The sequence below is a fragment of the Tupaia chinensis genome, unplaced genomic scaffold (genome assembly GCF_000334495.1).
Source record: "Tupaia chinensis unplaced genomic scaffold, TupChi_1.0 Scaffold000415_1, whole genome shotgun sequence".
In the NCBI taxonomy this organism is placed as follows: Eukaryota; Metazoa; Chordata; class Mammalia; order Scandentia; family Tupaiidae; genus Tupaia; species Tupaia belangeri.
The window spans coordinates 2,907,963-2,930,563 of NW_006159920.1; the positions used below are offsets into that span (position 1 = coordinate 2,907,963).

Here is a 22,601-nt window from a genome sequence, read left to right on the forward strand (position 1 = left end):
ATGGAGGAGAAGGGATTGCAGCGTGGCCATCCCCCGGGGGGATGATTTCTCACTCTCTGTCTCTCTCGGTCTTTTCTGGCGAGTGCATGCGTCCTATAGCAAAAACCTCTAAAAAAAAAAAAGTAAATAAATAAAATTAGGTAAATAATTCTTTTAAATAAGTTACTGTCCGCTGATTTATTGTTAAAGAGAAAGTTTTTGTGTAAATGTAGTGTACTTGTATATAAAGTCTACAGTGGTGTACAGTGGTGTCCTAGGCACTCACCGCCCACTCCCTGACTCACTCAGAGCAACTTCCAGTCCTGTCAGCTCTGTCCATGACAAGTGCCTCACACAGATGTGCCCTATTTTATTTTTTTATTCTGTCTGCTTTTATTTTTTAAAGAATTATTTATTTATTTATTTCCATTTGTTATTGTTATTTTTTTCTTTATTTGATGAGAGAGAGAGAGAGGGGAGAGAGAGAAAGAGAAAGTGAGAAAGCAAGCCACCAGGTCCAGGACTTGATCCATGGTTGGCCGTGTGGGAATCCAGTGCCCCTATCCACCACACCACCTGCTGGTCCCTGTTTTTATTTTTTTAGATTTTTGTTTGTTATAGGGCTCATGTATTCGCCTGAGACAGAGAGAGAGGGAACGTGAGAAATCACCCCTCGGGGGGATGGCCACACTGTAATCCCTTCTCCTCTATTCTCCTCCTGGGATTTTGGGCACACACACACACACACACACACACACACACACACACATGCCTCTTTTGTTTTTAAAGCCACTGGGTCCAGGACTTGAACCATAGAGTCACCCACATGGGAACTAGCACCTTAACCACCATGCCACCTGCTAACCCCCATTTTTAATGCTTTATGCTGTATTTTTACTGTACCTTTTCTATGATTAGATACACAAATACCACTGTGTTACGATTGCTTAAAACTCGCAGTACAGGTTTGTAGCCTGGGAGCCTGTCCACTAGCTGTTAAGGATGCTCCGTGACGGTCACATGGCGAAATCACCTAGTGCGCATTTCCTAGCACCTGCTCCTGCCGCTCAGTGACACATGACTGTGCTAACAATGGTTAGTTCTTACTGTGAGTCCGCTGTGTTCTAAGAGTGTCACAGACGCCATGGCAGCTGGCACCCTCTGAGAGAGAGCACCCGAGATGGGAGCCACAGCCCTTTTATAACCCAGCCTCAGAAGTTACGTCTGTTATTGCTGCCCTATTCTATTCACTAGAAGAGAGTCAACAGACCCAGTCCCTGTGGCACGGTGGCAGGTTACTGCTATATCATACTGGAGCAACGTGGGAGGTCCAGGTTCGGATCCCCGGTCAACCTTAACACTCTGGGCAGGCAGGCATACTGCTGGTTGGCTAGGATGCTGGGAAAGAATTGCATGTGGTAAGACCCGGTTGAGGATACCTGTCTCTCTTTCTCTTGCTCTCCAAATAAATAAATAAATAAAACTTAAGAAAAAGGGGCCGGCAGGTGGCATGGTGGTTAAGGATGCTGGACTCCCACATGGCCGACCGCAGTTTGAGTCCCAGACCTGGCGTCTTGCTTTCTTACTCTCTCTCTCTCTAGCTCACTCTGTCTCTCCCTGGTCAAATTAAAATAAATAAATAAAGTTAAATAAAATAATTCTTAAAAAAAAAAAAACTTAAAAAAAAAAAAGAAGAAAAAGAAGTGGGCCAGTCTGTAGCGTGGTGAAGGCAGCTGAATCCCACATGACTGACTATGTGGTTCAAGTCCTGGACCTAGCAGATTAGAAAAAGCACACTGGGGGCATATGCGTGCGTGTGTTTCCAAGATTCCAAGAGGAGAACAGAGGAGAAGGGATTGCAACATTGCCACTCTCCTGGGCACGCTTCCTCACTTTCTCTCTCTGTCTAAGGCAAGTACATGAGCCCTATAACAGACAAAGCCAAAGAACCAAGTTAGTAAACCCAGCCCACCCTGAAATGGTGAGAGATCATACAAGAGCATTAGGAGCTGGGATGACTGGGCTACCTTAGAGGCTGCCTACTTCTACTGCATGCTATAAAGTGCTTATAAAATGGGAATCAACATAGTACCTACCCCTAGAGCTGTTTTAAGTCCTCAGTGAGACAACGCCTTTAAGGAAGTTAGAACAGTGCCCAGAAAAGAGCAAGTGCTGAATAATTGTTAGGTGCTATCATCACCAAGACTATAGCTAATTGAAGGCAGGGACACTGTGTGTTTCTTGGTCATGTCTGTCCCCTGCCCAGTGCGATCCCTGCCAGTCCACTGGTGTCAGACATGAACAGGTCAGGCTGGGAGTGGGGAAGGAGGAGGCAGTGCCCTCAGAGGGCATGCCAGACATGCACAGCGCACAACGCTTGCTCGTGACATTTCCGAGGCTAGGGGAGGGGCCTCCCCAAGGGCATCGGGGTTGTCCTCTAGGAGCTGTTCAGGGCCCAAGTGTTGAGAGTGTCCAGGGGCTCTGGGCCCTACTGGCTGTCAGCCTCCTCTGCACAGAGATGGACCACAGTGCAGGGAACTACGGCAGGCTTGTCCTGGGTGCCAGTTCTCCGTCCTGCCCCTGAGCCTGGCTTGGCAACCCTCCGAACACAGCCATACTGCCCCCAGGGGAGGCTGGCAAAAGGGCAAGGACAAATTCCAGCACACCAGCCCACCTGTGTGTGGCCAACAGTGAGTATGTGGCTCCCTGAGGCTTGTCATCAAGGAACAACATGTTGCCCTCTAGGGTGCTTGGCGATGTGGCAGCTGCTCGGTATTACCGACCTGGAGCACAAGGACAGGCAGGGGAGGGCCGGCAAGGGAGCCAGATCTTGGCAGACGCCCATGTACCCCGTGTGCCACGGAGGAGAAGGACAGAGCCGTGCAGAGAAGGAATGCACTGTCCTAGAAAGGTGCTCGGAGGTCCCCACCTGGGTTTGATTCATGGCTCCACCACTCACCTGTTGGAGGTTTTGGCAGGCTGCTTCACCCCTCTTCATCTCTGGCTCCCCGCCCATAAACTAGGGTAGGTGTCCTACCACCTTGCAAATGGTGGTGAGGTTTGGCGGTGCCTGGCACAGAGCAGGGGCTCTACACATGGAGCCATTGCGGTTAGCTGCCTGGACTGGGCGAGAGGGTGCTGTGAGAAAGAGAAGATTGAAGCTAGGTTCCCTCTTCTGCTTTTGCCAATTTTATTGAAGTAAATATACATATTTAAAAGTGCACGATGGGGACCAGCAGGTGGCATAGCAGTTACATCGCTGGACTCCCACATGACCAACTGTGGTTCAAGTCCTGGACCCAGTGACTTCAAAATCACACCAGGTGCATGTGTGCGCGTGCCCGAGATCCCAGAAAGAGAATAGAGAAGGGATTGCAGTGTGGCCATCCTCCCGCCCCAGGGGATGATTTCTCGCTTTCAATCTCTCTGTCTCTCTCGTGCATGCATGTACCCAATAGCAAAAATCACTCTCAAAAATATAAATAAATAAATAAATAAATAAATAAAATTTTTAAGAGTGCACCATGGAAGAAGTGTAGAGTTGTGTGTATGTCTTCATGCTCTGGAGATGACAAGACAAAAGTTTAAAAGTGCATGGGACCAGCAATTAGCATAATGGCTATGTCGACCATGGTTCGAGTCCTGGACCCAGTGGCTTAAACTCACGCCGGGTGCATGTGCATGCATGCCCAAGATCCCAAGAGGAGAATAGAGGAGAAGGGATTGCGGTGTGGCCATCCCCACTGAGGGGTGATTTCTCGCTTTCTATCTCTCTGTCTGTCTCTGTCTGTCTGGCGAGCGCATGTGTCCTATAGCAAAAACTTCTCCAAAAAAAGAAAAAAAATACATGTATTCGGACCAGCAGGTGGCATAGTGGTTAAGGCAGTGGACTCCCACATGGCCTACTGTGGTTCAAGTCCTGAACCCAGAGGCTTGAATCTCATGCTGGGTGTGTGTGTTAGCATGCTCAAAATCCCAAGAGCAGAATGAAGAAGAAGGCCATCCCCCTAGGGGTTGATTTCTCACTTTCTCTCTCTCTGTGTCTCAGGCAAGTGCATGCCTGATAGCAAAAAATAAAATAAAATAAAATAAAATAAAATAAAATAAAATAAAATAAAATAAAATACTAAGTGCATGTATCATCAGTGTACAGTAAGATGACATTTCAGAGACTCAATGCAAAGATATGCTCAGCATCCAGGTCAAGAAACAGGGCGTGTCCAACACCCAACAGCCCCCTTCATCCTCCCTTCCAGTTTCTGCCCATCTACAAGGAGGGCTCTATGGCAAAATCTAAGCCCCTGCTTCAGGGGTTCACAAATGTAGGTGAACGAGTGGCATGCCCTGTTTAGTGTCTGTCTCTTATTTTTCAGTTTGATCGGAGAGATACAGATAAAGAGACAAAGGGGGAACCAGCAGTTAGCGTAATGGCTATGTCGCTGGACTCCCACGTAGTCGACCGCAGTTCTCATCCCGGACCCGGGGGCTTAAAACCCACGCCGGGCGCGTGTGCGTGCGTGCCCAAGATCCCGAGAGGAGAATGGAGGAGAAGGGATTGCGGCGTGGCCATCCCCTCTGGGGGATGATTTCTCGCTTTCTGTCTCTCTGTCTCTCTCTGTCTGTCTGGCGAGCGCACGCGCCCTATAGTGAAGGGCCTTTCAAAAAAAAAGAAAGAGACAAAGGGAAAGTGAGAAAGCAAGCCACCAGGTCTGAGACTTGAACCGCTATCGGCCATGTGGGAGTCCAGTGCCTTTAACCACCACACCACCTGCTGGCCCCTAGGGTTTGCCTTTTTGACTCAACATCATGTGGTGACAGTCGTCCATGTTGTTGCATGTGGTTGTCATCTGTTGGCGCTCATTACTGTGTGGCGTCCCATTGTGTGAACATATCCCGATCTTCTGCCCATTCATCCTACCGATGATGGACATCTGGGTCCATTTTTAGTCTTCAGCTTTTTTGGGGGGGGAGAGGAGAGGTTTTTGCTATAGAGCGCGTGCACTCGCCAGAAAGACAGAGAGAGACATAGAGACAGAAAGTGAGAAATCACTGCCCCGGGGGGATGGCCACACCACAATCCTGTCTCCTCCATTCTCCTCTCGGGATCTTGGGCAAGCATGCACAAGTGCCAGTTATGAACTTAAGCCACCGGGTCTGGGACTCAAACCATGATCAGCTACATGGGAGTCCAGCGACACAGTCATTATGCTAACTGCTGATCCCAGTCTTTAGCTTTTAAAAATAGTGGCACCAAAACCAATTTCGTATATGGTGAGAATTTTTGAATTCAGGGGAAATTATTGAAGATTATTGAATATTCATACTTACAGCTTTAGTATGTAACGTATTTGTTTTTCTTTTTTAAGAATTATTTTGTTTAACTTTGTTATCATTATTATTATATTAATTTGATCAGAGAAAGACAGAGAGAGAGGGAAAATGTGAAAGAAAGCTGCCAGGTCTGGGACTTGAACCGCAATCAGCCATGTGGGAGTCCAGCATTCTTAACTGCCACGCCACCTGCCAGCCCCAGTACGTAAACTGTGCTAATACACATTTGTTGCTCTATATCTTTAGGTATACTTGATATCGTCACTCTTTTCCAAAATTCTTTTAAATTAACATGTACATAATTGTACACATTTGTGGGAGGTCCAATGGGATTTGACAGTACCAGAATCCGACGTGTAATGATTCGCCCAGGACATCAACATACACATCATCACAACCATTTGTCATCACTGCGTCGAGAGCATTCACAACCCTCCGTTTTGGTTACCTTGAGATACACAGCAAGTCCTTGCCATCTCTGTTCTCCCCACCACATGTTATAACAACTTGTTTCCATTCTTCAACATCCTTCTCTCCAACCCCCATCCTTCCCAGCCTCTCCCAGTCATCCTTCATCCCTCTCCATGATTGCTTTCTCTTTTTTTTTTTAGTTTCTACATATGAGGGAGAACATACTGTATTTCTCTTTCTGTGCCTGGCTTATTCCACTTAACATAATGTTCTCCGGGTTTGCCTATTTAACATCAAATGGCGAGCAATCATCCTTTCCAAAGACTGAACAGTACTCTATTGTACATGTACACGGCATTTTCTTTACCCATTTGTCATTCGATGGACACTTAGGATGCTTCCGTGGGTTGGCTTTTGTGAACAGTGCTGCTAAACACCGAGGTGCAGATATCTTTGTGACAGACGGATGTACTTCCCTCTGGATGTATACCTACTACCGGGATTGCCGACCCTACAGCAGTTCTATTTTTAGTTTCTTTTTTTTTTTTGGAGAGATTTTCACTGTAGGGCGCGTGTGCTCGCCAGACAGACAGAGAGAGACATAGAGACAGAAAGCGAGAAATCACCCCCCAGGGGGGATGGTCACGCCGCAATCCCTTCTCCTCCATTCTCCTCTCGGGATCTTGGGCACGCACGCACACGCGCCCGGCATGAGTTTTAAGCCACCGGGTCCAGGACACGAACCGCGGTCGACTACGTGGGAGTCCAGCGACATAGCCATTACGCTAACTGCTGGTTCCCTATTTTTAGTTTCTTGAGGAATCACCATAATGGCGGTACTAATTTACATCGCCACCAACAGTGGAAAGGAGTGCCCCTTTCTCTGCATTCTCTCCAGCCTTTGTCATTTTTTTGTCTTTTTGATAATAGTCATTCTAACAGGGTAAGATATCTCATTATGGTTTGATCTGCATTTCTCTAATGATTAGTGATGTTGAACACGTTTTAATATTTCTTGGACATATTTTTTTCTTTTAGATTTTGACCATAGGGTGTGTGCACTCACAGCAGAGACCGAAAGGGAGAGAAGAAAAGTGAGAAATACACCTCACACCCTGGAGAATGGTCATGCTGCAATTCCTTCTCCATTATCTTTTCAAGATCTTGGGCATGCACCCAGTGTGTTTCTCAAGCCGTGAGTCTGGGACGTGAACCATGGAGTCAGCCATGTGGAATTCAACTGCTTTAACCTCCACCTCACCAGCTAGCCCTGTTGCCCCTCTGTTCATTCGGAACATTTGCCCACTTTTCGTTTTTACTTTTTTTGTTGCTGAGTTGAGTTCCTTGTATATACTGGTTATTAATCCCTTGTCAGATGGATCACAACCAAATCTTTTCTCTCATTCTGTGGGCTGTCTCCATATTCTGCTGATTGTTTCCTTTGCTATGCAGAAACTTTTTGGTTTGATATCCTCCCATTTGTCTATTTTTGCTTTTGATGCCTGTGCTTTGAGGTTTTACTCATGAACTCTTTACCAGTACCAATGTCCGGAAATATTTCTCCTATGTTTTCTTCTAGTAGATTCCTCATTTGAGTTTTATGTTTAGGTCTCTATTCCTTTGGAGTTGATTATTGTACATAGTGAGAGCTATAGGTATAGCTTCATTCTTTGGCATGTGGATGTCCAGTTTTTGCAGCACCATTTATTAAAGAGACTGTCTTTTCCCCAGTGGATGTTTTGGGCATTGCTATAAAAATCAGTTGTCTAGGAGCCAGCAGGTGGCATGGTGGTTAAGGTGCTAGACTCCCACATGGCCAACCGTGATTCAAGTCCCAGACTTGAATCTTGCTTTTTCACTTTTCCTTTCTCTCTATTTCAAATAATAATAATAATAATAATAATAATAATAATAAATAAAGTTAAATAAAATCTATTTAAAAATCACTTGGTTGTTCTTTTAGTCATTCTACTATATGTGACGTGGGATTCTCATTGTGATCTAGTTGTGATTTTAATTTATATTCTGTTAGTGAAAGCAAAAAGTAGCAGCTCTCCTTATTTTACCTGACATTCATATAAAAGACTAAATAGCTTAATATCTGTCCTTGATGGGAATGCACCAGAGGATTGACACCCCTCTTCCCCAAGATTTTAGATTTCACAAATGAGTAAAACGTGGGGGATTAATTACAGGACTGTCAAAAGAAATAAACTATCATGAGTGACAGACCCTGCAGATTGGACCACGACTCTCTTCCATCCCTGCTTCAGGTCTTACGGCTCTAGGTCCCTGGAAGAGTGGCCTTTTGCCAAGCAGGTGTGCTGGCATGAGATTTACAAAGCAGCAGTATTGCCAAGCCTGTGGTTGCTGCTTCTGCTGTTTCTCCTGAAAAGATCAGGGATTCTAAGATTGGCTCTCCCGCGGTCGCAGAGAGCCCGGGCCAATCTCTGTTTTTGTGGATGTGAAGCAGCAGAGCCAATGGCATCCATTTTGCTCATATGGATCCTTGCAGAAGTGACACAGTTCTGGAGCTGGCAGATGGGACGGGGGTTCCTAATCATGGCAGTGACTGCAGTGTTCTGGACAGGTGAGTCTTCCCAGGTTTTAGAGTCATTCCTCGAAGCCCAGCTCAGATCTGCATTCCTGGAAGCCCAGCTCAGATCTGCACCAGCCTTTCTAATGATTGTGTAATGTCCTAAAGCCCTGAACAAATTCTGTTCTACTTAAAATAACTAGAGTGATTGCTGTCCCTGAAAGTAAATTCTGACTGATATATCAAGATACAGTGATACCATCATTTTTATGAAAGAAAAGTTATAATTTTTTGCCTTTTTTTAGAGAGATTTTTTAAAATATAGGGCACATGTACTCACTCAAGAGACAGAGAGACAGAAAGTGAAAAATCACTTCCATGGGGGGAGGCCACACTGCAGTCCCTTCTCCTCCACTTAGGATTTGGCACACACACATGTGCATCTGGTGTGAATTTTAAGCCTCTGGGTCTAGGACTCGCACTGGAGTCGACTATATGGGAGTCCAGTGACATAACCATTACTCCATCCACTGGTCCTATTGCTTTGTTTTAACTGATGGGCTCTTACTGTGCTGCCTCGGTGGCCTCCAACTTGAGATCCTCCTGCCTCAGCCACCCAAGTAGCCAAGACTACAGATGCATGCCACTGCACCCAGATCAGGAAACTATATCAGTAAAAAATCATTAAATTTGAAAAAGATTTATTTATTTAATTTTATCAATTATTATTTAATTTGCTATAGGGCATGTGCACTCACCAGAGAGAGACAAAGAGAGAGAGAGAAAGAAGGAAAGTGAGAAAGCAAGTTGCCAGATCTGGGACTCAAATCACTGTGGGCCATATGGGAGTCCAGTGCCTTAACCACCACGCCACCTGCTGGCCCCAAGAAAAGGTATTTTAAGACCAAAAAATTAGAAAAACATAATCTCAAGAGAGCAGTTTCTTACATTGGTATTAACTCAGACCCATGAAAAATCCATTTCTCTTTTTTCATTTTGCCAATGCAAATTGCTACACTAGTGTTGGCTTTAATGAAAGAATTGAGTTTGCAGGGGTCATTAAAAGGGAACGAATAAAGTGAGGTCCCTGAGATGGGACTTGAGGACGTTGAGAACTATGGGGCTGCCATTTATTGACCATTTAATCACAGGATCAGGAATGACGTGACTCTGATACCAATAGTATCCAGAACCCACGTGAAATTCGACAAATAACATCTTTTCTAGGAGTCCCTTTGCCCTAGACCACAGTCGGGCCAGCGAGAGGTTTTGAAGAGGAAACGTGTTGGGCAAGAGCCACAGTGTCTGTCCCAGAAAACAATCTGAGTGATCATTAGTAACATTCGAGTAGTTACTTGGTATTTTAAATGGGAATAAGGATTCGGGGGAAACAACGCCACGCCTGAGAACAGAGAGGAGCTGGGGTGAGGAGGCACTGAAGAGGTGCTGGCAAAGCAGCCCACGTGGCTGGGGTTTACTTAGGAAGGTGCGCTTGAGATTCGGGTTCCAGGACGGGCTGTCCACCATCTTTGCTCTGTTCAGCTGTGGCTGCTTCACGGCTGCTGTGGAGGCCTCAGCCGGAAACTGGGCCAGGAAAGGAGGCCTTCAGGCTCAAGGATGGCCACGGGCTTTGGCGACAGTGGTATCGTATCAGTGGAGGATGGGAGTGGCAGAGCCTGGCTGGCAGGGACAGGAGATGGACGGTGACACCATGAGGGAACTCTAGACATGGGAAGCTCCTCAGTCAGCTTCTACTCCAACAGTGTGACATGATGTTTTCCCTCTCTCTCTTTGCCCTGTTATAGTTTAGTGGAAAATTTCGGATACACACAAAAGGAGAGAGGATGGTACAATGAACCCCCATGGACCCATTGCCCAACGGCAATAATCATCAACTCATCAACCCAGTGATTTTTAAACTGTGTTTAGCCTCTAAATCTGTTCAAATAAAACCTTACGCGTGTGTAAGTGAATAAGGTTATGTAATATTAGCGTATGTTTTTCTCCCTATCCCTTTCTCCCATTCAAGCAGACATTCAGAGAGTAGCTTGCAATATGTAAGACTTCAAAGTGTTTTCAAGGGAGGGGAAGAGCAGGGGAAGGTCTGCATTAGGCTGCCAGGGCTGCAAAGTACCCCGGAAACTTCTACCTCACACTTCTGGAGGCTAGAAATCTGAGATCAAAGTGTGGACAGGCTGGGCTCCCGAGGGCTGGGAGGGCAAGATTTGCTCCAGGCCTTTCTCTAGCTTGTGGATGGCCTTCCTCTCCCTGTGTCTCTTCTCACTCTCTCTCCTCTATTCACATCGGTGTTCAGACTTCCTCTTCTTAGAAGGACACCTGTCCTATCGGAGTAAGCCTGAGCCCAGTCCTCTCATTTTAACTTGACTGCATCTGTGAAGGTTCTGTCTCCGAAGAAGGGCACATTATGAGGCACTGGAGGTTAGGAGTTCAACGTGTGAAACTTTGGAAGTGGGAAGCAGACACAAATCAACCCAAACCAAGGACTCACTGGCGACTGAATGAATGTCTTAAAGAAACACAAAGGGTGATTCCCCCAGGCTATGAAGGGTTTTTTCAAGAGGGAGAATGGGCTGGAAAGAAGGACATGTGGGATGAAGAGAGAAAGGAGACATGGGTCTGCTTCCAAAAGGCACTCATGTCCCTAGAGTGGCAGAGAATTGGCAGAGAGATAGTTGGGTCCACAGGGGCCATGGACAGATGTGGCTTGCTAGTGGCCCCCTTGTCCCAGAAGTGAGCACTACCTGACAGGAGAATCCCAAGATTATTTGAGGTGAATACTACATCCAGCTTCTGGGATGGGCCCTGGGAGTTATAAATTCACTCAGAGATTTGGAAAATTAGAGGATTGGTATTTTCTACACCCCCTGAGTTGGTCAACTCAGAGTTACACCTGGCAAACATCAAACAGATCAATGCAGGACTGTTCTTGGTGGAGCTCACCCCTGGCCCTTGCAGCATCCCAAGGGAATCCCAAGGAGCCCTGGGTTCCAGAGAACTCCATTTTACCACACTTAGGGTACCTCTCCTCGCTACTTAACACACAAGGGCACCTAGGCTCAGAGAGGAGAAGGGTTGCCCACAGGCAGGCTCAGGCAGGTTAGCGGCAGAGCCAGCCTAGAGCTCAGGGCTCCTGATTTCCACCAGATGCTTTCCTGGTGGTCTCCTCAAAGATTTCTCAGGGAGGCTGGGGCTACATTTTTTTTTTTTAAATTAGCTCTAGGATATGTGCATCAGCTGGAAAGAGAAAGGGAGAGGGAGAAGAAAAATGAGAAAGATCTCCCAGGAAGGATGACCACACCACAATCCCTTCTCCTCCATTGACCTCTCAGGCTTTGGGGCATGATGCACATGCGCCCAGTGCGCTGTTCAAGCCATGTTTGGGACTCGAATTGCACTGTTGGCCATATGGTATCCAGCTGCCTTTACCACCATGCCACCGGCTGGCCCACTGCTTTGATCCATATCCATGTCTCATCTGGAAGGTATATCCATGTAACTGATGCCCTGCGTAACTGATGGAAGGCCATGTGGGAATCGAATGCCATAACCACCATGTCCCCTGATGGCCCCTTTCAGCATCTTTAATACATTCCTCCTGCTGTAGCTAGTTAGAGTGGTTCAGTTCTCTGTAACTAACCCTCATCAAAGGAGGAATTGATGCCAGAACGGTGGCAAACCACAGAATTTTAAGGTGATGAGAATCTAAGATTGGATGTCAGCTCTGGTTGGACTGGAAGGTGACAATGATCCAGTAACATTAGGAAACAGCAATCTGCTTGTCTGTATCTCACAGGAGCAACAGTTATCACCCTCTAGTTGGTCTCCTAGGATGAAGGTAAGGTTTTAGAGGACAGAGTGCCTGCTGGGAAAGACCACTCTGGTAAGAATAAGAAATGACGGGGCCAACAGGTGGCATGGTGGTTAAGGACGCTGGACTCCCACATAGTTGACCGCGGCTTGCTTTCTCACTTTCCCTTTCTCTCTCTCACTCTGTCCCCCTCTGGTCAAATGAAAATAACTAACTAACTAAATAAATAAAGTTAAATAATATTATTCTTAAAAAAAAAAAAGAAAGAAAGAAAGAAAGAAATGGCAAAATTAGACTATTATTTTCTTCCTTGTAGAAAAATAAAGCTTGGAGCGAGTTGGTGGCACATTGGTGGTGTAACTGAGCCCACATTGGAGGCGTCCTAGACAGGCATCTAGGGACCTCCTTGAGCATGGCAGGGTGCGTGTGTGTGCCAATGGTCTGGGCTGACTCAGCCTAGGGGTGATCGTGGCATGAGAATCCTATTGGGGATACCTGTCTCTTTGCCTCTTTCTTTCATGGAAATAAACTTAAGAAATTTAAAATGTATAGCTTTGGGGCCGGCAGGTGGCATGGTGGTTAAGGGCGCTGGACTCCCACATGGTCGACCACGGTTCAAGTCCTGGACCTGGCAGCTTGCTTTCTCACCTTCTCTCTCTCGCTCTCATACTCACGCTGTCTCTCTCTGGTCAAATTAAAACAAATAAATAAATGAAGTCAAATGAAATAATTGTGTAAAAAATGTATAGCTTGAGACCAGCAGTTGGCATAATAGCTTTGTCGCTGGACTCGCATGTAGTCGACCATAGTTCAAGTCCCAGACCTGGTGGCTTAAACTCATGCCAGGCACGTGTGCATGCGTGCCCAAGATCCTGAGAAGAGAATGAAGGAGAAGGGATTGTGGCATGACCTTCCCCCCTGGGGGGTGATTTCTCGCTTTCTGTCTCTATGTCTCTCTTTCTGGCAAGTGCACACACCCTATAGCAAAAAAAAACAAAACAAACAAACAAACAAAAAAACCTCCAAAAAATAAAAGTATAGCTTTATAGGGATATAATTGACAAATAGTAGAGTGCACATATTCAATGTGTACTATTTATTTTTTTAATAATTATTTTATTTAACTTTATTTATTCATTTATTTTTAAAATTTGACCAGAGAGAGACAGAGAGAGAGAGCGAGAGAGAGAGAATGAGTGAGAAAGCAAGCCGCCAGGTCTGGGACTCGAACTGCAGTTGGCCATGAGAATGACTAGCGCCCTTAACCACCACGCCACCTGTCGGCCCCCAATGTGTACTATTTGGTAACTTTTGACAATTATACATGCACAGCCCCCTCCTCTAAGAAATAATCACCACATTCAAGATAATTCAATATAATGAACATTCACTACCCACAAGGGCTCCTTTTACAATCAGTCTCTCCTGCTCTTCCTTGCTCCTAAATATCCTGTCATTTCCAGACAAACAATGATCTACTTCTTTCACTCCGTATAATACAATTATTTTAAGATCCATCCATATTGTTAAATTGATAATAACTCATCTGTTTTTACTGCTGAATATTATTTCATTACAAGGCTATACCATGGATTGCTTTGCTCTTCACTTGCTGGATTTGAGGTGGTTTTTAGTTAGGAATAACACTCCTACAGATATTAGCAGTAGGCCCTTATGTGGACATAGGTACATAAGCTTTGCTTTTCTTGGCTGACTACCCAGGAATGAAGTGGGTAGATTATATGGTGTATATATATGCTTATCTTTTCAAGAAACTGCCCAGCTGTTTCCCAGTGGTTATATCATTTCAGGTCCCTACCAGCAGTGTAAGAGCATTCATTTTTCCATCTCCTGTTCAACTCTATGCTCACTTCAGCTTTAGCCATTAACAGGTATGTAGCTGGACCTCCTTGTAATTTTCATGTTTTCCTCAGTGCCTAATGATGTTGAGCACCCTTTCATGTCCTTATGTGTTATTTCTTTTCAGCCATTTTTGGTGAAGCATCAGCTCGAATCTGTGGTCCATTTTTATTGAGTTGTCTCTTTAGAGCATCCTTTAGATGAGGGGACTTCAAAAAGTTCATGGAAAAGCCAGCTTTGCGCAGTGGCAGTATCGTAGCCAATGAGGTTTATCCGAGGCGCGATTATTGCTAATTGAAAAAGTTCATGGAAATGGAATTAATGTAAGTTTATTTTGGTGCATAAAAACTTTGGAATCCATGCATAGTTTTTTCATAATAGATAATTTTCATCAACTTTTTGAAAATGCTACATATAAATCTTTTATTAGATACATGATTTGCACAAAATTTCTCAGTCTATGGTTTCTGTTTTTATTTATTTAACAATACTTTTGGGGGGCTGGCAGGTGGCATGGAGGTTGAGGTGCTGGACTCCCACATGGTTAACCACAGTACAATACCTGGACCTAGTGGCTTGCTTTCTCACTTTTCCTCTCTGTCTCTCTTTGGTCAAATTAAAAAATAATAATAATAGGGACCACCAGTTAGTGTAATGGCTATGTCGCTGGACTCCCATGTAGCCGACTGCCGTCCGAGTCCTGGACCCAGCGGCTTAAACTCACGTGCGTGAGTTTATTATTATTACTATTTTTAAATTCACTACAGGGCATATGTGCTCACCAGAAAGAGAGAGTCAGAGAAAGAGAGAGAAAGAGGAATAGAGAGGGAAAGTGAGAAAGTAAGTCTCTAGTTCCAGGACTTGAACAGCTGTTCACCATGCGGGTTGAGTTAATTTTTTAGTTAATTTTGAGTTAATTTTTTTTGTGTTTATAGTGTGAAGGAAAGATCAGCAAATTTTTTCCTAAAGGGCCAATGATAAAGATTTTAGTGTTGGGGCTGGCAGGTGGCATGGTGGTTAAGGGTGCTGGACACTCCCACATGGCTGACCACAGTCCAAGTCCTGGGCCTGGCGGCTTGCTTTCTCACTTTCTCTCTCTCTCTCTCTTTTTCTCTCAAATTAAAATAAATAAGTGAATAAATAAAGTTAAATAAAATAATTCTTAGAAAAAATACTTCAGTCTTTGTAATCCTCAGGTCTCTATCACAGCTATTGAATTCTGTCACTGTGGTATAAAAGCAGGCAGAGAGTGTGGCTACATTTCTTTCCCTTTGTTTTGTTTTATTTTTGTTTGTTATGGGATGTGTGTACTTGCAGGAGAGAGTCAGAAAGAGAGAGGGAAAGTGAGAAAACACCCCCTAGGGGGTGTGGCCATGCTGCAGTCCCTTCTCCTCCATTCTCCTCTGGGAGTTTAGGCATGTATGGGCACACGCCTGGCAAACTTTTTAAGCCTCTGGGTTTGGGACTCAAATAGCACTGTTGGCCATGTGGGATCCAGTCACTTTAACTACCATGCCACCAGCTCATCCAAGTCTGGCTGTTTTTCAATAAAATTTTATTTACAAAAACAAGCAGTAGCCAGGCACAGTGATGTGTGTCCATAATCTCAGTAACTCGAGAGGCTGAGGCAGGAGGTTGGGAGCTTGAGGATGGCCTCAACAATACAGAGAGACCCTGTCTTAAAGATAGTTGGGTGCAGGGACCAGTAGTTAGCATAATGGCTATGTCGCTGGACTCCCATGTAGCCGACCGCGGTTCGAGTACGGACCTGGTGGCTTAAACTCACGCCGGGCGCGTGTGCGTGCCCAAGATCCCGAGAGGAGAACGGAGGAGAAGGGATTGCGGCGTGGCCATCTTCCTTGGAGGATGATTTCTCGCTTTCTGTCTCTCTGTGTCTGGCGAGAGCTCGCAGAAACCTCTCAAAAAAAAAAAAAAAATAGTTGGGCGCAGTGGCACATGCCTGTAATCCCAGCTGGGAGATTGTAGCAGGAGGATCAGAAACACAGAGACCCTGTCTAAGAAAACAAAAGAAAACCACAAAGAGGCAGGAGTCTGCAATCAGCTCATTAGCTAGACTTTTCTGATCACTTCTTTTTTTTTTTTTGAGAGGTTTTCGCTATAGGGCGCATGCGCTCGCCAGACAGAGAGAGACATAGAGACAGAAAGCGAGAAATCACCCCCCAGGGGGGATGGTCACGCCGCAGTCCCTTCTCCTCCATTCTCCTCTCGGGATCTTGGGCACGCACGCACATGCGCCCGGCGTGAGTTTTAAGCCACCGGGTCCGGGACGCGAACCACGGTCGACTACATGGGAGTCCAGCGACATAGCCATTACGCTAACTGCTGGTTCCCTCTGATCACTTCTTGAAGTCTCTAAACCCCACTGAGTCTCCCTAGGCAGCAGAAGTGGCCCCATCCATTCTTAACTACTGAATTTGGTCCTAGCTCACCTATCAATCTTTAGTGCAAAGACCCTTGCAAAAGGATGTCCGTTTTCTCATGCCCCACTCCTGCCTTTCCTCGCTGCTTTCAGACCTCCAAGTAGGGAGGTATTCCTGTATGCCTGAGATATCCCTGTGTGCCGTGTACACAGTCAGGACCCTGGGCCGGCAGAGGACTGCGAGGTCACTCAGCTTCAGCCTCCACCTGCCACGTGCTCTTGATCAAGTCACTCCTTTCTTTCTCTGAATCCCTATCTGTGGAGGGGAAAATTACTCTAACACGCTCAATGTTATTGAGGAGTTAAGAATAAGATAACACATGGGGCCAGCAGTTGGCATGGTAGTTAAGGTGCTGGACTCTCACATGGTGGATCTAGGTTTGAGCCCTGCACCTGGCAGCTTGAAAATTACACCAGGCATGTATGAGGTGGGGCCCAAAATTCCTGGAGGAAATGGAGAAGGGATTGCGGTGTGGCGATCCCCCTAGGGGTAATTTCTCACTTTCCCTCTCACTGTCCCTCTTTGTCTCTCTCCAGCAAGCACATACACCCTATGGCAAAATCGTAGAAGAAGAAGAGGAGAAGGGATTTTGATGTGGCCATCCTCCCTGGGAGTCATTTCTTACTTTTCCTCTCTCTGTGTCTCTCCAGCAAGTGCACACATCCTATGGCAAAAACCAAAAAAAAAGAAAAGAAAAGAAAGAAAGAAAAATAAGACAATACTTTCCTTACCCACCTGTTCACTCTCTGCCAGACACTTCCAAAGCTATCTTATCCTTTTTTAAAGAATTATTCATTTAATTCCATTTGTTATTATTATTATTTAATTTGACTAGAGACAGAGAGAGAGAAAGGGAAAGCGGGAAAGCAAGTCACCAGGTCCGGGACTTGAACGATGGTCAGCCATGTGGGTATCCAGTGCTCTTATCCACCACACCACCTGCTGGCCCCAAAGCTATCTTATCCTTGGACAGGTTCTTCTGGTTTGTTTTTTCAAATAATTACTATAAGGTGCACGTGCAGGGTGCATGTGCTCACCAGAGTGATTGAGAGAGACAGACAGGGAAGGTGAGAAATCAGCCCCCTGGGGGAGATGGCCACACCGCAATCCCTTCTCCATCTCCTTTCAGAATTTTGGGCATGCACACAATGTTTTTTGTTTGTTTGTTAGTTTCTTTCTTTCTTTCTTTCTTTCTTTTTTGGAGAGGTTTTTACTAGAGGGCTCATGTACTCGCCAGAAAGACAGAGAGAGACAGAGAGATAGAAAGCGAGAAATCACCCCCCAGCAGGGATGGCCATGCCACAATCCCTTCTCCTCCATTCTCCTCTCAGGATCTTGGGCATGCACGCACCCGCCGCCTGCGGGAGTTTAAGCCACTGGGTCCAGGACGTGAACCGCGGTTGGCTACGTGGGAATACAACGATGTAGCCATTACGCTTACTGCTGGTCCCCGCAGTGTGTTTTTCAAGCCGCTGGGTCTGAGACTCAAATCATGCCATTGGCTGTGTGAGGTCTCTCCACCTTAACTCTGAGGCCACTGGTTTGCCCAGTTTTAAAATCTTTCTTTCCTTCTGCAAGCACTATACAAATACAAAGTATTATTACTGTTTTCTTTTTAAAGTAATTCTAGAAAGCTCAGCCCCAGGATTTCACAATCTGTCACTGTCCCTCAGCGCCCTAGCCTGTTGCCAGGGAGAGAGATTATCTGGGTTTGGGGAAGGTCAGCCAGCCCCAGCACGATCTCTCACACAGCTTGGCTTGCCATCCCCAATCACAGAATTTAAGAGTCAGCCACACAGAGGCTGGGCAAGCCCACTGCAAGGCCAGAGCAGGCACAAAGAAGAGAAACCACACTCGGGCACAGTCGGGCTCACCAGGGCCTCTCTAATCTCTGCCCACGCCTGCGGGAGAATGCAGCTCTCCAGTTTGCAGGGCAGGCAGCCTGCAGTCTGTCTAAATCCTGAGAGAGGGAACATCTTTGAGAACAGAGACCTCATCTACATGGCCTTGGGGGCCCTGCTTTGAACACAGCAGAGATCAAAGGCAGATCTCCAGACTACCAGAGGAGACGGTACGCGCACAGCACAGACGTACGAATACTGATCACAGACATCGATAAATGTATGCAAGAGCTTGAGACCCAGAGGTGTGCCTGATTCCTCACCAACTTCATAAATGAACCTCTGGATTTGCTAAGAACAAGTTTATTAACTTGCTATTATTAATATCTCCCAGGCCAGCCTGTGGCATGGTGGTTAAGATGACTGGATCGCACATGGTCAGCCATGTGGTTGGAGTCCTGGACCCAGCGGCTTGACAGATATGTTCATGCATGCTCAGAGTCTCAAAAGGAGAAGTGGAGAAGAAATGGCAGCGTGACTATCCTCCATGGGGGGGGGTGCTTCCTCTCTTTCTCTCTCTGTCTCTGGAGAACGCACACTTCCTCTGGCAAAATTTTTAAAAAATTTAAAAAAGGAATGCCCCCCATTTTGTTTAAGGTTCATAATTTGAAAAGGATCATCATTTCATTGTCCTGTCCTTCATAAGAAGTAAACATGAGAGGAAGGAGAGCATTATACCATGTGGGACACTGCAGTTCAGAGAGGGGAGTGACTTGTCAGAGGTCACACAATGCAAGTGAAAGCTGTGGAGAGTCTCCAGGAAGGGAGATTGGCCCTGCCCACCCACAGAGAGATGGCTGGTAGGGTGAGCTCTCCCTCGGTCCCATGCCCCTATTCTTCCTTTCCTTTTCTTCTTCTTCTCCTTCTCTTCCTCCTTCTTCTTCAGTTTGCTGTAGGGTACATGCAGTTGGTGGAGAGAGACAGAGAGAGATGAATATAGGAAGAGGGAAAGTGGGAAGTCTCCCCCAGCTGGGGGAAGAGGGGATGCCATGCCTCAATCCCTCTCCTCCTTTCTCCTTTTGGGATTTTAGGTACACATGCACACGTGCCTGGTGTGAGTTTCAAACTGCTGGGTCCTGGACTCAAATGATGTGGTCAGTCATGTGGGACCCAGTGCCTTAACCTGCAGGCTCTCTGTTGGCCTCACCCCTCTTCTTGCCTCACAACATTACTCCTAGTTTACAGAACAAACACATTAGTGTATCTTCTCTTCAAAAGCCTTCACCCTAGACAGCTTTGAACAATGATCTCCCCCGGAGCATTTTAAATGGGGCTCAAGCTGTAAGAGTGGTATGCAAACACAGTATGGGGGCCCAGCTTGGGGAAAGATTGAAATATGGGATGAGGTTGGAGCAGTCGATGGTTATGTGTAGATACATAATCACCGGGCTGGGTGCAGATAGGAGTGGGACCAAATGACTGCTTAAAGAGGATAGGGTGCTAGTCTCTGACTCTCTCTTTCCTGTGTTCAATAGAAAGCATGATGACTGGGTTGGTAGGTAGCATGGAGGCTAAGGAGAGACTGGAACTCACATGGCCGACTCTAAGGTTCGAGTCCTGGACCTGGTGGCTTGAGAATCACACTGAGTGCGTGTGCATATGTGCCCACAAATCCAAAAAGGAGAATGGAGGAGAAGGGATTGCAGTAAGGCTACTCCACCAAGAGAATGATTTCTCTCTTCCTCTATCTGTCTGGCAAGCACATGTACCCTATAGCAAAAAAAAAAAAAAAAAAAGTTATGGACTCGCAGTGAGTGTGTGTGCACATTCACAAGTGTATGTGTGTGTGTGTGTGAGGTCCTGGAAAGTGGCTTGTGCACAGTGGAGGAAAGCCTGGCTTTCACCACCAAACTCAAAGTTCTGCGATACAGCCTTCTAAGAAGGTTGGTTGCCTTTGACTTTTCTAATGAAAAATTAATAGGCACTTACTTGCTGCTGCCTTTAATTACATTTGCTAGAGACAAGTGTCTGCCAACCGGCATGGCTCTGGCTGGCTTCCACGCTGGGTCTGCTCTCAGCAAGGCCCATTTGGTTTGGGAGGAGAAAGGGTGCCATTTTGGTTGAGCAGTTTGAAGAGCAGGAGTATCTCCGGGTGGAGGTGGTGTCAGGTTTTCTGCTAACAGATCCCCACCCACTGACATATGCCTGACCTCGGCAGAGCAGGGACCAGGATTTGAAGGCTGTGGACTGAGTCCCTCCTAAGGACCAAGGAGATCTGTTCACTAAGCCCTGGGTGTAGGCGTAAGAAATATGCTCCCCTAACAAATACAGAGCCATTCTTTTAATGTGTGGAGATACCACTGGGATTCAAGTTCATGATTCATTCAAATTAATTATTAAATTTATAGTAGCTTTTTATAATGATATGTTTTCTTTTCTTTTTTTTAATAGAGAGATTTTTTGCTACAGGATGCTTGAGACGAAGTGAGAAATCACTCCTGAGGAGAGATGGCCACACAATCCCTTCTCCTCCGTTCTCCTCTTGGGATTTTGGACATGCGGGGGCATGAGTTTCCAGCCACCAGATCTAGAACTTGAACCGCAGTCAGGCATGAAGGAGTCCAGAGCTTTACCTACTACGTCGCCTGCTGGTCCCTATATTTTCTTAACTTAAGTCTATGATGTTGGGGTCCTTGAAAAGGTTTTACTTTAAAAATGGGACTTCATAAAGAAAAAGAGGAAGAAAGTGGGATCCAAAAAAATAATTCCTTCAGTAATTCTGCTACATAATTAGAATAAATATCCTAGTTTTGAGGTCCTTGTGTTTTCCTCCTGTGAAGGCCCATTTTTAAGATAAAAAAATTGTCAAGGTCCCTAACATGGTATATATATGTTTTATTTTATTTATTTATCTTTTGGAGAGGGTTTTGTTATAGGGCGTGTGTGCTCACCAGCCAAAATGACAGAGAGAGACAGAAAGTGAGAAATCACCCCCCAGGGGGGATGGCCATTCTGCAACCCCTTCTCCTCCATTCTCCTCTCGGGATCTTGGGCACGCATGCACACATGCCCGGCGTGAGTTTAAGCCACCGGGTCCGGGACTCGAACCATGGTTAACTACATTGGAGTTCAGCGACATAGCCATTCTGCTAACTGCTGGTCCCATACGTTTTTAAGAAAATACAGGGGCCAGCAGGTAGTGTGGTGGTTAAGATGCTGGGATTCCCACATGACTGATTGTGGTTCAAGTCCAGGCCCTGGTGGCTTTCTTTCTCTCTCTCTATCTTTCTCTGGCAAAACTCATGTGAAAAAATAATAATAAATAAATCAAGTAGTTCTTTAAAAAAATAAAAAGAAAATACACAATGATAAAAACTGCTACAATTTAAACAAATCAATAGCATGAATCCCAGTGGTATCTACACATATTGAAAGAATGGTCCTAGGGGCCAGCGACTAGCATAATGGTCAAGGTACTGGACTCTCATGTGACTGACTACAGTTCAAGTCCTGTACTTGGTGGCTTGAAACTCTCACTGGGGTCATGTGCATGAGTGCCCCAAATCCCAAGATGAGAATGGAGGAGAAAGGATTGCAGAGTGGCCATCTCCCTTGGGGGACGATTTCTCACTGTCTCTCTGTCACTCCAGTGAACACATGAGCTCTATGGCAAAAATCTCTAAAAAAGAATGGCCCTGGGAACCAGCAGTTAGTGTAATGGCTATGTCGCTGGACTCCCACGTAGTCGACCGCGGTTCGTGTCCCGGACCCGGTGGCTTAAAACTCACGCCGGGCGCGTGTGCGTGCGTGCCCAAGATCCCGAGAGGAGAATGGAGGAGAAGGGATTGCGGCGTGACCATCCCCCCTGGGGGGTGATTTCTCGCTTTCTGTCTCTATGTCTCTCTCTGTCTGTCTGGCGAGCGCACGCGCCCTACAGTGAAAATCTCTCCAAAAAAAAAATGGGACCAGCAGGTGGTGTGGTGGCTAAGGTGCTGGACACTCCCACATGGCCGACCATGGTTCGACTCCTGGACCTGGCGGCTTCCTTTGTCCCTTTCTCTCTCTCTCTCTGTTCAAATTAAAATAACTGAATGAATAAATAAAATAAAATAAATAATAAAGAAAAAAAAGAAAAAAAGAATGGCCCTGGGTCAGCAGGTGACATGGTGGTTAAGGTGCTGGACTCACTTCTACACGGCTGACTGCAGTTCAAGTCCCGGACCTCGGGCTTGCTTTCTCACTTTCCTTCTCTCTCTCTGTGTCTCCCTCTGGTGAGCATGCATGCCCTATAGTAAATTAAAAAGAAAAAGAAAATAATAAATAAAATTAAATAAATAATTCTAAGAAGAAGAAGAAGAAGAAGGAGGAGGAGG

At 45.9% G+C, this 22,601-nt stretch overlaps 1 non-coding gene across 1 annotated transcript; it reads left to right on the forward strand.

Moving 5' to 3' along the window:
* The first annotated feature begins 14,179 nt into the window (after window positions 1-14,179).
* LOC114008912 (U4 spliceosomal RNA) lies at window positions 14,180-14,313 on the forward strand. Its single transcript, XR_003550394.1, has one exon. It is a non-coding gene; the product is annotated as a U4 spliceosomal RNA (small nuclear RNA).
* Window positions 14,314-22,601: the final 8,288 nt, after the last annotated feature.